This window comes from Heptranchias perlo, unplaced genomic scaffold, assembly GCF_035084215.1.
Source record: "Heptranchias perlo isolate sHepPer1 unplaced genomic scaffold, sHepPer1.hap1 HAP1_SCAFFOLD_277, whole genome shotgun sequence".
NCBI lineage: Eukaryota > Metazoa > Chordata > Chondrichthyes > Hexanchiformes > Hexanchidae > Heptranchias > Heptranchias perlo.
Window position 1 is genome coordinate 140143 of NW_027139289.1, and position 12138 is coordinate 152280.

The following is a 12138-nucleotide window of genomic DNA, read 5'->3' on the forward strand; positions in this document are numbered from 1 at the left end:
TCGATGGCCTGTTTCGACACTGTATCATTCTATGATTCTATCGATGGTCTGTTTCTACACTGTATCATTCTATGATTCTATCGATGGTCTGTTTCTACACTGTATCATTCTATGATTCTATCGATGGTCTGTTTCTACACTGTATCATTCTATGATTCTATCGATGGTCTGTTTCTACACTGTATCATTCTATGATTCTATCGATGTCCTGTTTCTACACTGTATCATTCTATGATTCTATAGATGGTCTGTTTCTACACTGTATCATTCTATGATTCTATCGATGGTCTGTTTCTACACTGTATCATTCTATGATTCTATCGATGGCCTGTTTCTACACTGTATCATTCTATGATTCTATCGATGGTCTGTTTCTACACTGTATCATTCTATGATTCTATCGATGGTCTGTTTCTACACTGTATCGTTCTATGATTCTATCGATGGTCTGTTTCTACACTGTATCATTCTGTGATTCTATCGATGGTCTGTTTCTACACTGTATCATTCTATGATTCTCTCGATAGTCTGTTTCTACACTGCATCGTTCTATGATTCTATCGATGGTCTGTTTCTACACTGTATCATTCTGTGATTCTATCGATGGTCTGTTTCTACACTGTATCATTCTATGATTCTATCGATGGCCTGTTTCTGCACTGTATCATTCTATGATTCTATCGATGGTCTGTTTCTACACTGTATCATTCTATGATTCTATCGATGGTCTGTTTCTACACTGTATCATTCTATGATTCTATCGATGGCCTGTTTCTGCACTGTATCATTCTATGATTCTATCGATGGTCTGTTTCTACACTGTATCATTCTATGATTCTATCGATGGTCTGTTTCTACACTGTATCATTCTATGATTCTCTCGATGGTCTGTTTCGACACTGTATCATTCTATGATTCTATCGATGGTCTGTTTCTACACTGTATCATTCTATGATTCTATCGATGGTCTGTTTCTACACTGTATCATTCTATGATTCTATCGATGGTCTGTTTCTACACTGAATCATTCTATGATTCTATCGATGGCCTGTTTCTACACTGTATCATTCTATGATTCTATCGATGGTCTGTTTCTACACTGTATCATTCTATGATTCTATCGATGGTCTGTTTCTACACTGTATCATTCTATGATTCTATCGATGGTCTGTTTCTACACTGTATCATTCTATGATTCTATCGATGGTCTGTTTCTACACTGTATCATTCTATGATTCTATCGATGGTCTGTTTCTACACTGTATCATTCTATGATTCTATCGATCGTCTGTTTCTACACTGTATCATTCTATGATTCTATCGATGGTCTGTTTCTACACTGTATCATTCTATGATTCTATCGATGGTCTGTTTCTACACTGTATCATTCTATGATTCTATCGATGGTCTGTTTCTACACTGTATCATTCTATGATTCTATCGATGGTCTGTTTCTACACTGTATCATTCTATGATTCTATCGATGGTCTGTTTCTACACTGTATCATTCTATGATTCTGTCGATGGTCTGTTTCTACACTGTATCATTCTATGATTCTATCGATGGTCTGTTTCTACACTGTATCATTCTATGATTCTATCGATGGTCTGTTTCTACACTGTATCATTCTATGATTCTATCGATGGTCTGTTTCTACACTGTATCATTCTCTGAATCTGTCGATTGTCTGTTTCTGCACTGTATCATTCCATGATTCTATCGATGGCCTGTTTCTGCACTGTATCATTCTCTGATTCTATCGATGGTCTGTTTCTACACTGTATCATTCTATGATTCTATCGATGGCCTGTTTCTACACTGTATCATTCTCTGATTCTATCGATGGTCTGTTTCTACACTGTATCATTCTCTGATTCTATCGATGGTCTGTTTCGACACTGTATCATTCTATGATTCTATCGATGGCCTGTTTCTGCACTGTATCATTCTATGATTCTATCGATGGTCTGTTTCTACACTGTATCATTCTATGATTCTATCGATGGTCTGTTTCTACACTGTATCATTCTATGATTCTATCGATGGTCTGTTTCTACACTGTATCATTCTATGATTCTATCGATGGTCTGTTTCTGCACTGTATCATTCTCTGATTCTATCGATGGTCTGTTTCTACACTATCATTCTATGATTCTATCGATGGTCTGTTTCTACACTGTATCATTCTATGATTCTATCGATGGTCTGTTTCTACACTGTATCATTCTATGATTCTATCGATGGTCTGTTTCTACACTGTATCGTTCTATGATTCTATCGATGGTCTGTTTCTACACTGTATCGTTCTATGATTCTATCGATGGTCTGTTTCGACACTGTATCATTCTATGATTCTATCGATGGCCTGTTTCTACACTGTATCATTCTATGATTCTATCGATGGTCTGTTTCTACACTGTATCATTCTATGATTCTATCGATGGTCTGTTTCTGCACTGTATCATTCTATGATTCTATCGATGGCCTGTTTCTACACTGTATCATTCTATGATTCTATCGATGGCCTGTTTCTACACTGTATCATTCTATGATTCTATCGATGGTCTGTTTCTACACTGTATCATTCTATGATTCTATCGATGGTCTGTTTCTGCACTGTATCATTCTATGATTCTATCGATCGTCTGTTTCTACACTGTATCATTCTATGATTCTATCGATGGTCTGTTTCTGCACTGTATCATTCTATGATTCTATCGATGGTCTGTTTCTACACTGTATCATTCTATGATTCTATCGATGGTCTGTTTCTACACTGTATCATTCTATGATTCTATCGATGGTCTGTTTCTGCACTGTATCATTCTATGATTCTATCGATGGTCTGTTTCTGCACTGTATCATTCTATGATTCTATCGATGGCCTGTTTCCACACTGTATCATTCTATCATTCTATCGATGGCCTGTTTCTACACTGTATCATTCTCTGATTCTGTCGATGGTCTGTTTCTACACTGTATCATTCCATGATTCTATCGATGGCCTGTTTCTGCACTGTATCATTCTCTGATTCTATCGATGGTCTGTTTCTACACTGTATCATTCTATGATTCTATCGATGGTCTGTTTCTACACTGTATCATTCTATGATTCTATCGATGGTCTGTTTCTACACTGTATCATTCTATGATTCTATCGATGGTCTGTTTCTACACTGTATCATTCTATGATTCTATCGATGGCCTGTTTCTACACTGTATCATTCTATGATTCTATCGATGGTCTGTTTCTACACTGTATCATTCTATGATTCTATCGATGGCCTGTTTCTACACTGTATCGTTCTATGATTCTATAGATGGTCTGTTTCTACACTGTATCGTTCTATGATTCTATAGATGGTCTGTTCCTACACTGTATCATTCTATGATTCTCTCGATGGTCTGTTTCTACACTGTATCATTCTATGATTCCATCGATGGCCCGTTTCTACACTGTATCATTCTATGATTCTATCGATGGTCTGTTTCTGCACTGTATCGTTCTATCATTCTATAGATGGTCTGTTTCTACACTGTATCATTCTATGATTCTATCGATGGTCTGTTTCTACACTGTATCGTTCTATGATTCTATCGATGGTCTGTTTCTACACTGTATCATTCTATGATTCTATCGATGGTCTGTTTCTACACTGTATCATTCTATGATTCTATCGATGGTCTGTTTCTACACTGTATCATTCTATGATTCTATCGATGGTCTGTTTCTACACTGTATCATTCTATGATTCTATCGATGGTCTGTTTCTACACTGTATCATTCTATGATTCTATTGATGGCCTGTTTCTACACTGTATCATTCTATGATTCTATCGATGGTCTGTTTCTACACTGTATCGTTCTATGATTCTGTAGATGGTCTGTTTCTACACTGTATCATTCTATGATTCTATCGATGGCCTGTTTCTACACTGTATCATTCTATGATTCTATCGATGGTCTGTTTCTACACTGTATCATTCTATGATTCTATCGATGGCCTGTTTCCACACTGTATCATTCTGTGATTCTATCGATGGTCTGTTTCTACACTGTATCATTCTATGATTCTATCGATGGTCTGTTTCTACACTGTATCATTCTATGATTCTATCGATGGCCTGTTTCTACGCTGTATCATTCTATGATTCTATCGATGGTCTGTTTCTACACTGTATCGTTCTATGATTCTATAGATGGTCTGTTTCTACACTGTATCATTCTATGATTCTATCGATGGCCTGTTTCTACACTGTATCATTCTATGATTCTATCGATGGCCTGTTTCTACACTGTATCATTCTGTGATTCTATCGATGGTCTGTTTCTACACTGTATCATTCTATGATTCTATCGATGGTCTGTTTCTACACTGTATCATTCTGTGATTCTATCGATGGTCTGTTTCTACACTGTATCATTCTATGATTCTATCGATGGTCTGTTTCTACACTGTATCATTCTCTGATTCTATCGATGGTCTGTTTCTACACTGTATCATTCTCCGATTCTATCGATGGTCTGTTTCTACACTGTATCATTCTATGATTCTATTGATGGCCTGTTTCTACACTGTATCATTCTATGATTCTATCGATGGTCTGTTTCTACACTGTATCATTCTATGATTCTATCGATGGTCTGTTTCTACACTGTATCATTCTATGATTCTATCGATGGTCTGTTTCTACACTGTATCATTCTATGATTCTATAGATGGCCTGTTTCTACACTGTATCATTCTATGATTCTATCGATGGTCTGTTTCTACACTGTATCATTCTATGATTCTATCGATGGTCTGTTTCTACACTGTATCATTCTATGATTCTATCGATGGTCTGTTTCTACACTGCATCATTCTATGATTCTATCGATGGCCTGTTTCTACACGGTATTATTCTATGATGCTGTCGATGGTCTGTTTCTACACTGTATCATTCTATGATTCTATCGATGGTCTGTTTCTACACTGTATCATTCTATGATTCTATCGATGGCCTGTTTCTACACTGTATCATTCTATGATTCTATCGATGGCCTGTTTCTACACTGTATCATTCTATGATTCTATCGATGGCCTGTTTCTACACTGTTTCATTCTATGATTCTATCGATGGTCTGTTTCTACACTGTATCATTCTATGATGCTGTCGATGGTCTGTTTCTACACTGTATCATTCTATGATTCTATCGATGGTCTGTTTCTACACTGTATCATTCTATGATTCTATCGATGGTCTGTTTCTACACTGTATCATTCTATGATTCTATCGATGGCCTGTTTCTACACTGCATCATTCTATGATTCTATCGATGGCCTGTTTCCACACGGTATCATTCTATGATTCTATCGATGGTCTGTTTCTACACTGTATCATTCTATGATTCTATCGATGGTCTGTTTCTACACTGTATCATTCTATGATTCTATCGATGGTCTGTTTCTACACTGTATCATTCTATGATTCTATCGATGGTCTGTTTCTACACTGTATCATTCTATGATTCTATCGATGGTCTGTTTCTACACTGTATCATTCTATGATTCTATCGATGGCCTGTTTCTACACTGTATCATTCTATGATTCTATCGATGGTCTGTTTCTGCACTGTATCATTCTATGATTCTATCGATGGTCTGTTTCTACACTGTATCATTCTATGATTCTATCGATGGTCTGTTTCAACACTGTATCATTCTATGATTCTATCGATGGTCTGTTTCTACACTGTATCATTCTATGATTCTATCGATGGTCTGTTTCTACACTGTATCATTCTATGATTCTATCGATGGTCTGTTTCTACACTGTACCATTCTATGATTCTATCGATGGTCTGTTTCTACACTGTATCATTCTATGATTCTATCGATGGTCTGTTTCTACACTGTATCATTCTATGATTCTATCGATGGTCTGTTTCTACACTGTATCATTCTATGATTCTATCGATGGTCTGTTTCTACACTGTATCATTCTATGATTCTATCGATGGTCTGTTTCTACACTGTATCATTCTATGATTCTATCGATGGTCTGTTTCTAAACTGTTTCATTCTATGATTCTATCGATGGTCTGTTTCTACACTGTATCATTCTATGATTCTATCGATGGTCTGTTTCTACACTGTATCATTCTATGATTCTATCGATGGTCTGTTTCTACACTGTATCATTCTATGATTCTATCGATGGTCTGTTTCTACACTGTATCATTCTATGATTCTATCGATGGTCTGTTTCTACACTGTATCGTTCTATGATTCTATCGATGGTCTGTTTCTACACTGTATCATTCTATGATTCGATCGATGGTCTGTTTCTACACTGTATCATTCTATGATTCTATCGATGGTCTGTTTCTACACTGTATCATTCTATGATTCTATCGATGGTCTGTTTCTACACTGTATCATTCTATGATTCTATCGATGGTCTGTTTCTACACTGAATCATTCTATGATTCTATCGATGGTCTGTTTCTACACTGTATCATTCTATGATTCTATCGATGGTCTGTTTCTACACTGTATCATTCTATGATTCTATCGATGGTCTGTTTCTACACTGTATCATTCTATGATTCTATCGATGGTCTGTTTCTACACTGTATCATTCTATGATTCTATCGATGGTCTGTTTCTACACTGTATCATTCTATGATTCTATCGATGGTCTGTTTCTACACTGTATCATTCTATGATTCTATCGATGGTCTGTTTCTACACTGTATCATTCTATGATTCTATCGATGGTCTGTTTCTACACTGAATCATTCTATGATTCTATCGATGGTCTGTTTCCACACTGTATCATTCTATGATTCTATCGATGGTCTGTTTCTACACTGTATCATTCTATGATTCTATCGATGGTCTGTTTCTACACTGTATCATTCTATGATTCTATCGATGGTCTGTTTCTACACTGTATCATTCTATGATTCTATCGATGGTCTGTTTCTACACTGTATCATTCTATGATTCTATCGATGGCCTGTTTCTACACTGTATCATTCTATGATTCTATAGATGGCCTGTTTCTACACTGTATCATTCTATGATTCTATCGATGGTCTGTTTCTACACTGTATCATTCTATGATTCTATCGATGGCCTGTTTCTACACTGCATCATTCTATGATTCTATCGATGGCCTGTTTCTACACGGTATCATTCTATGATGCTGTCGATGGTCTGTTTCTACACTGTATCATTCTATGATTCTATCGATGGTCTGTTTCTACACTGTATCATTCTATGATTCTATCGATGGTCTGTTTCTACACTGTATCATTCTATGATTCTATCGATGGCCTGTTTCTACACTGTATCATTCTATGATTCTATAGATGGTCTGTTTCTACACTGTATCATTCTATGATTCTATCGATGGTCTGTTTCTACACTGTATCATTCTATGATTCTATCGATGGTCTGTTTCTACACTGTATCATTCTATGATTCTATCGATGGTCTGTTTCTACACTGTATCATTCTATGATTCTATCGATGGTCTGTTTCTACACTGTATCATTCTATGATTCTATCGATGGTCTGTTTCTACACTGTATCATTCTATGATTCTATCGATGGTCTGTTTCTACACTGTATCATTCTATGATTCTATCGATGGTCTGTTTCTACACTGTATCATTCGATGATTCTATCGATGGTCTGTTTCTGCACTGTATCATTCTATGATTCTATCGATGGTCTGTTTCTACACTGTATCGTTCTATGATTCTATCGATGGTCTGTTTCTACACTGTATCATTCGATGATTCTATCGATGGTCTGTTTCTGCACTGTATCATTCTATGATTCTATAGATGGCCTGTTTCTACACTGTATCATTCCATGATTCTATCGATGGTCTGTTTCTACACTGTATCATTCTCTGATTCTATCGATGGTCTGTTTCTACACTGTATCATTCTATGATTCTATCGATGGTCTGTTTCTACACTGTATCATTCTATGATTCTATCGATGGCCTGTTTCTACACTGTATCATTCTATGATTCTATCGATGGTCTGTTTCTACACTGTATCATTCTATGATTCTATCGATGGCCTGTTTCTACACTGTATCATTCTATGATTCTATCGATGGTCTGTTTCTAAACTGTATCATTCTATGATTCTATCGATGGTCTGTTTCTACACTGTATCATTCTATGATTCTATCGATGGTCTGTTTCTACACTGTATCATTCTATGATTCTATCGATGGTCTGTTTCTGCACTGTATCATTCTATGATTCTATCGATGGTCTGTTTCTACACTGTATCATTCTATGATTCTATCGATGGTCTGTTTCTACACTGTATCATTCTATGATTCTATAGATGGCCTGTTTCTACACTGTATCATTCTATGATTCTATCGATGGCCTGTTTCTACACTGTATCATTCTATGATTCTATCGATGGCCTGTTTCTACACTGTATCGTTCTATGATTCTATCGCTGGTCTGTTTCTACACTGTATCATTCTATGATTCTATCGATGGTCTGTTTCTACACTGTATCATTCTATGATTCTATCGATGGTCTGTTTCTACACTGTATCATTCTATGATTCTATCGATGGTCTGTTTCTACACTGTATCATTCTATGATTCTATAGATGGCCTGTTTCTACACTGTATCATTCTATGATTCTATCGATGGCCTGTTTCTACACTGTATCATTCTATGATTCTATCGATGGTCTGTTTCTACACTGTATCATTCTATGATTCTATCGATGGTCTGTTTCTACACTGTATCATTCTATGATTCTATCGATGGTCTGTTTCTACACTGTATCATTCTATGATTCTATCGATGGTCTGTTTCTACACTGTATCATTCTATGATTCTATCGATGGTCTGTTTCTACACTGTATCATTCTATGATTCGATCGATGGCCTGTTTCTACACTGTATCATTCTATGATTCTATCGATGGTCTGTTTCTACACTGTATCATTCTATGATTCCATCGATGGCCTGTTTCTACACTGTATCATTCTATGATTCTATCGATGGTCTGTTTCTACACTGTATCATTCTATGATTCTATCGATGGTCTGTTTCTACACTGTATCATTCTATGATTCTATCGATGGTCTGTTTCTACACTGTATCATTCTATGATTCTATCGATGGTCTGTTTCTACACTGTATCATTCGATGATTCTATCGATGGTCTGTTTCTGCACTGTATCATTCTATGATTCTATCGATGGTCTGTTTCTACACTGTATCGTTCTATGATTCTATCGATGGTCTGTTTCTACACTGTATCATTCGATGATTCTATCGATGGTCTGTTTCTGCACTGTATCATTCTATGATTCTATAGATGGCCTGTTTCTACACTGTATCATTCCATGATTCTATCGATGGTCTGTTTCTACACTGTATCATTCTCTGATTCTATCGATGGTCTGTTTCTACACTGTATCATTCTATGATTCTATCGATGGTCTGTTTCTACACTGTATCATTCTATGATTCTATCGATGGCCTGTTTCTACACTGTATCATTCTATGATTCTATCGATGGTCTGTTTCTACACTGTATCATTCTATGATTCTATCGATGGCCTGTTTCTACACTGTATCATTCTATGATTCTATCGATGGTCTGTTTCTAAACTGTATCATTCTATGATTCTATCGATGGTCTGTTTCTACACTGTATCATTCTATGATTCTATCGATGGTCTGTTTCTACACTGTATCATTCTATGATTCTATCGATGGTCTGTTTCTACACTGTATCATTCTATGATTCTATCGATGGTCTGTTTCTACACTGTATCATTCTATGATTCTATCGATGGTCTGTTTCTACACTGTATCATTCTATGATTCTATAGATGGCCTGTTTCTACACTGTATCATTCTATGATTCTATCGATGGCCTGTTTCTACACTGTATCATTCTATGATTCTATCGATGGCCTGTTTCTACACTGTATCGTTCTATGATTCTATCGCTGGTCTGTTTCTACACTGTATCATTCTATGATTCTATCGATGGTCTGTTTCTACACTGTATCATTCTATGATTCTATCGATGGTCTGTTTCTACACTGTATCATTCTATGATTCTATAGATGGCCTGTTTCTACACTGTATCATTCTATGATTCTATCGATGGCCTGTTTCTACACTGTATCATTCTATGATTCTATCGATGGTCTGTTTCTACACTGTATCATTCTATGATTCTATCGATGGTCTGTTTCTACACTGTATCATTCTATGATTCTATCGATGGTCTGTTTCTACACTGTATCATTCTATGATTCTATCGATGGTCTGTTTCTACACTGTATCATTCTATGATTCTATCGATGGTCTGTTTCTACACTGTATCATTCTATGATTCGATCGATGGCCTGTTTCTACACTGTATCATTCTATGATTCTATCGATGGTCTGTTTCTACACTGTATCATTCTATGATTCCATCGATGGCCTGTTTCTACACTGTATCATTCTATGATTCTATCGATGGTCTGTTTCTACACTGTATCATTCTATGATTCTATCGATGGTCTGTTTCTACACTGTATCATTCTATGATTCTATCGATGGTCTGTTTCTACACTGTATCATTCTATGATTCTATCGATGGCCTGTTTCTACACTGTATCATTCTATGATTCTATCGATGGCCTGTTTCTACACTGTATCATTCTATGATTCTATCGATGGTCTGTTTCTACACTGTATCATTCTATGATTCTATCGATGGTCTGTTTCTACACTGTATCATTCTATGATTCCATCGATGGTCTGTTTCTACACTGTATCATTCTATGATTCTATCGATGGTCTGTTTCTACACTGTATCATTCTATGATTCTATCGATGGTCTGTTTCTACACTGTATCATTCTATGATTCTATAGATGGCCTGTTTCTACACTGTATCATTCTATGATTCTATCGATGGTCTGTTTCTACACTGTATCATTCTATGATTCTATCGATGGTCTGTTTCTACACTGTATCATTCTATGATTCTGTAGATGGTCTGTTTCTACACTGTATCATTCTATGATTCTATCGATGGTCTGTTTCTGCACTGTATCATTCTATGATTCTGTAGATGGTCTGTTTCTACACTGTATCATTCTATGATTCTATCGATGGTCTGTTTCTGCACTGTATCATTCTATGATTCTATCTATGGTCTGTTTCTACACTGTATCGTTCTATGATTCTATCGATGGTCTGTTTCTACACTGTATCATTCTATGATTCTATCGATGGCCTGTTTCTACACTGTATCATTCTATGATTCTATCGATGGTCTGTTTCTACACTGTATCATTCTATGATTCTATCGATGGTCTGTTTCTACACTGTATCATTCTATGATTCTATCGATGGTCTGTTTCTACACTGTATCATTCTATGATTCTATCGATGGTCTGTTTCTACACTGTATCATTCTGTGATTCTATCGATGGTCTGTTTCTACACTGTATCATTCTATGATTCTCTCGATAGTCTGTTTCTACACTGCATCGTTCTATGATTCTATCGATGATCTGTTTCTACACTGTATCATTCTGTGATTCTATCGATGGTCTGTTTCTACACTGTATCATTCTATGATTCTATCGATGGCCTGTTTCTGCACTGTATCATTCTATGATTCTATCGATGGTCTGTTTCTACACTGTATCATTCTATGATTCTCTCGATGGTCTGTTTCTACACTGTATCATTCTATGATTCTATAGATGGTCTGTTTCTACACTGTATCATTCTATGATTCTATCGATGGTCTGTTTCTACACTGTATCATTCTATGATTCTATCGATGGTCTGTTTCTACACTGTATCATTCTATGATTCTATCGATGGTCTGTTTCTACACTGTATCATTCTATGATTCTATCGATGGTCTGTTTCTACACTGTATCATTCTATGATTCTATCGATGGTCTGTTTCTACACTGTATCATTCTATGATTCTATCGATGGCCTGTTTCTACACTGTATCATTCTATGATTCTATCGATGGTCTGTTTCTACACTGTATCATTCTATGATTCTATAGATGGCCTGTTTCTACACTGTATCATTCTATGATTCTATCGATGATCTGTTTCTACAC

General features: G+C 36.2%; 1 protein-coding gene across 1 annotated transcript in view; it reads left to right on the plus strand.

Annotated features, from left to right (window-relative positions):
* LOC137310831 (zinc finger protein 850-like) overlaps window positions 1-12138 on the plus strand; it is a 171620-nt gene that overhangs the window by 57185 nt on the left and 102297 nt on the right. The window lies entirely within an intron of this gene.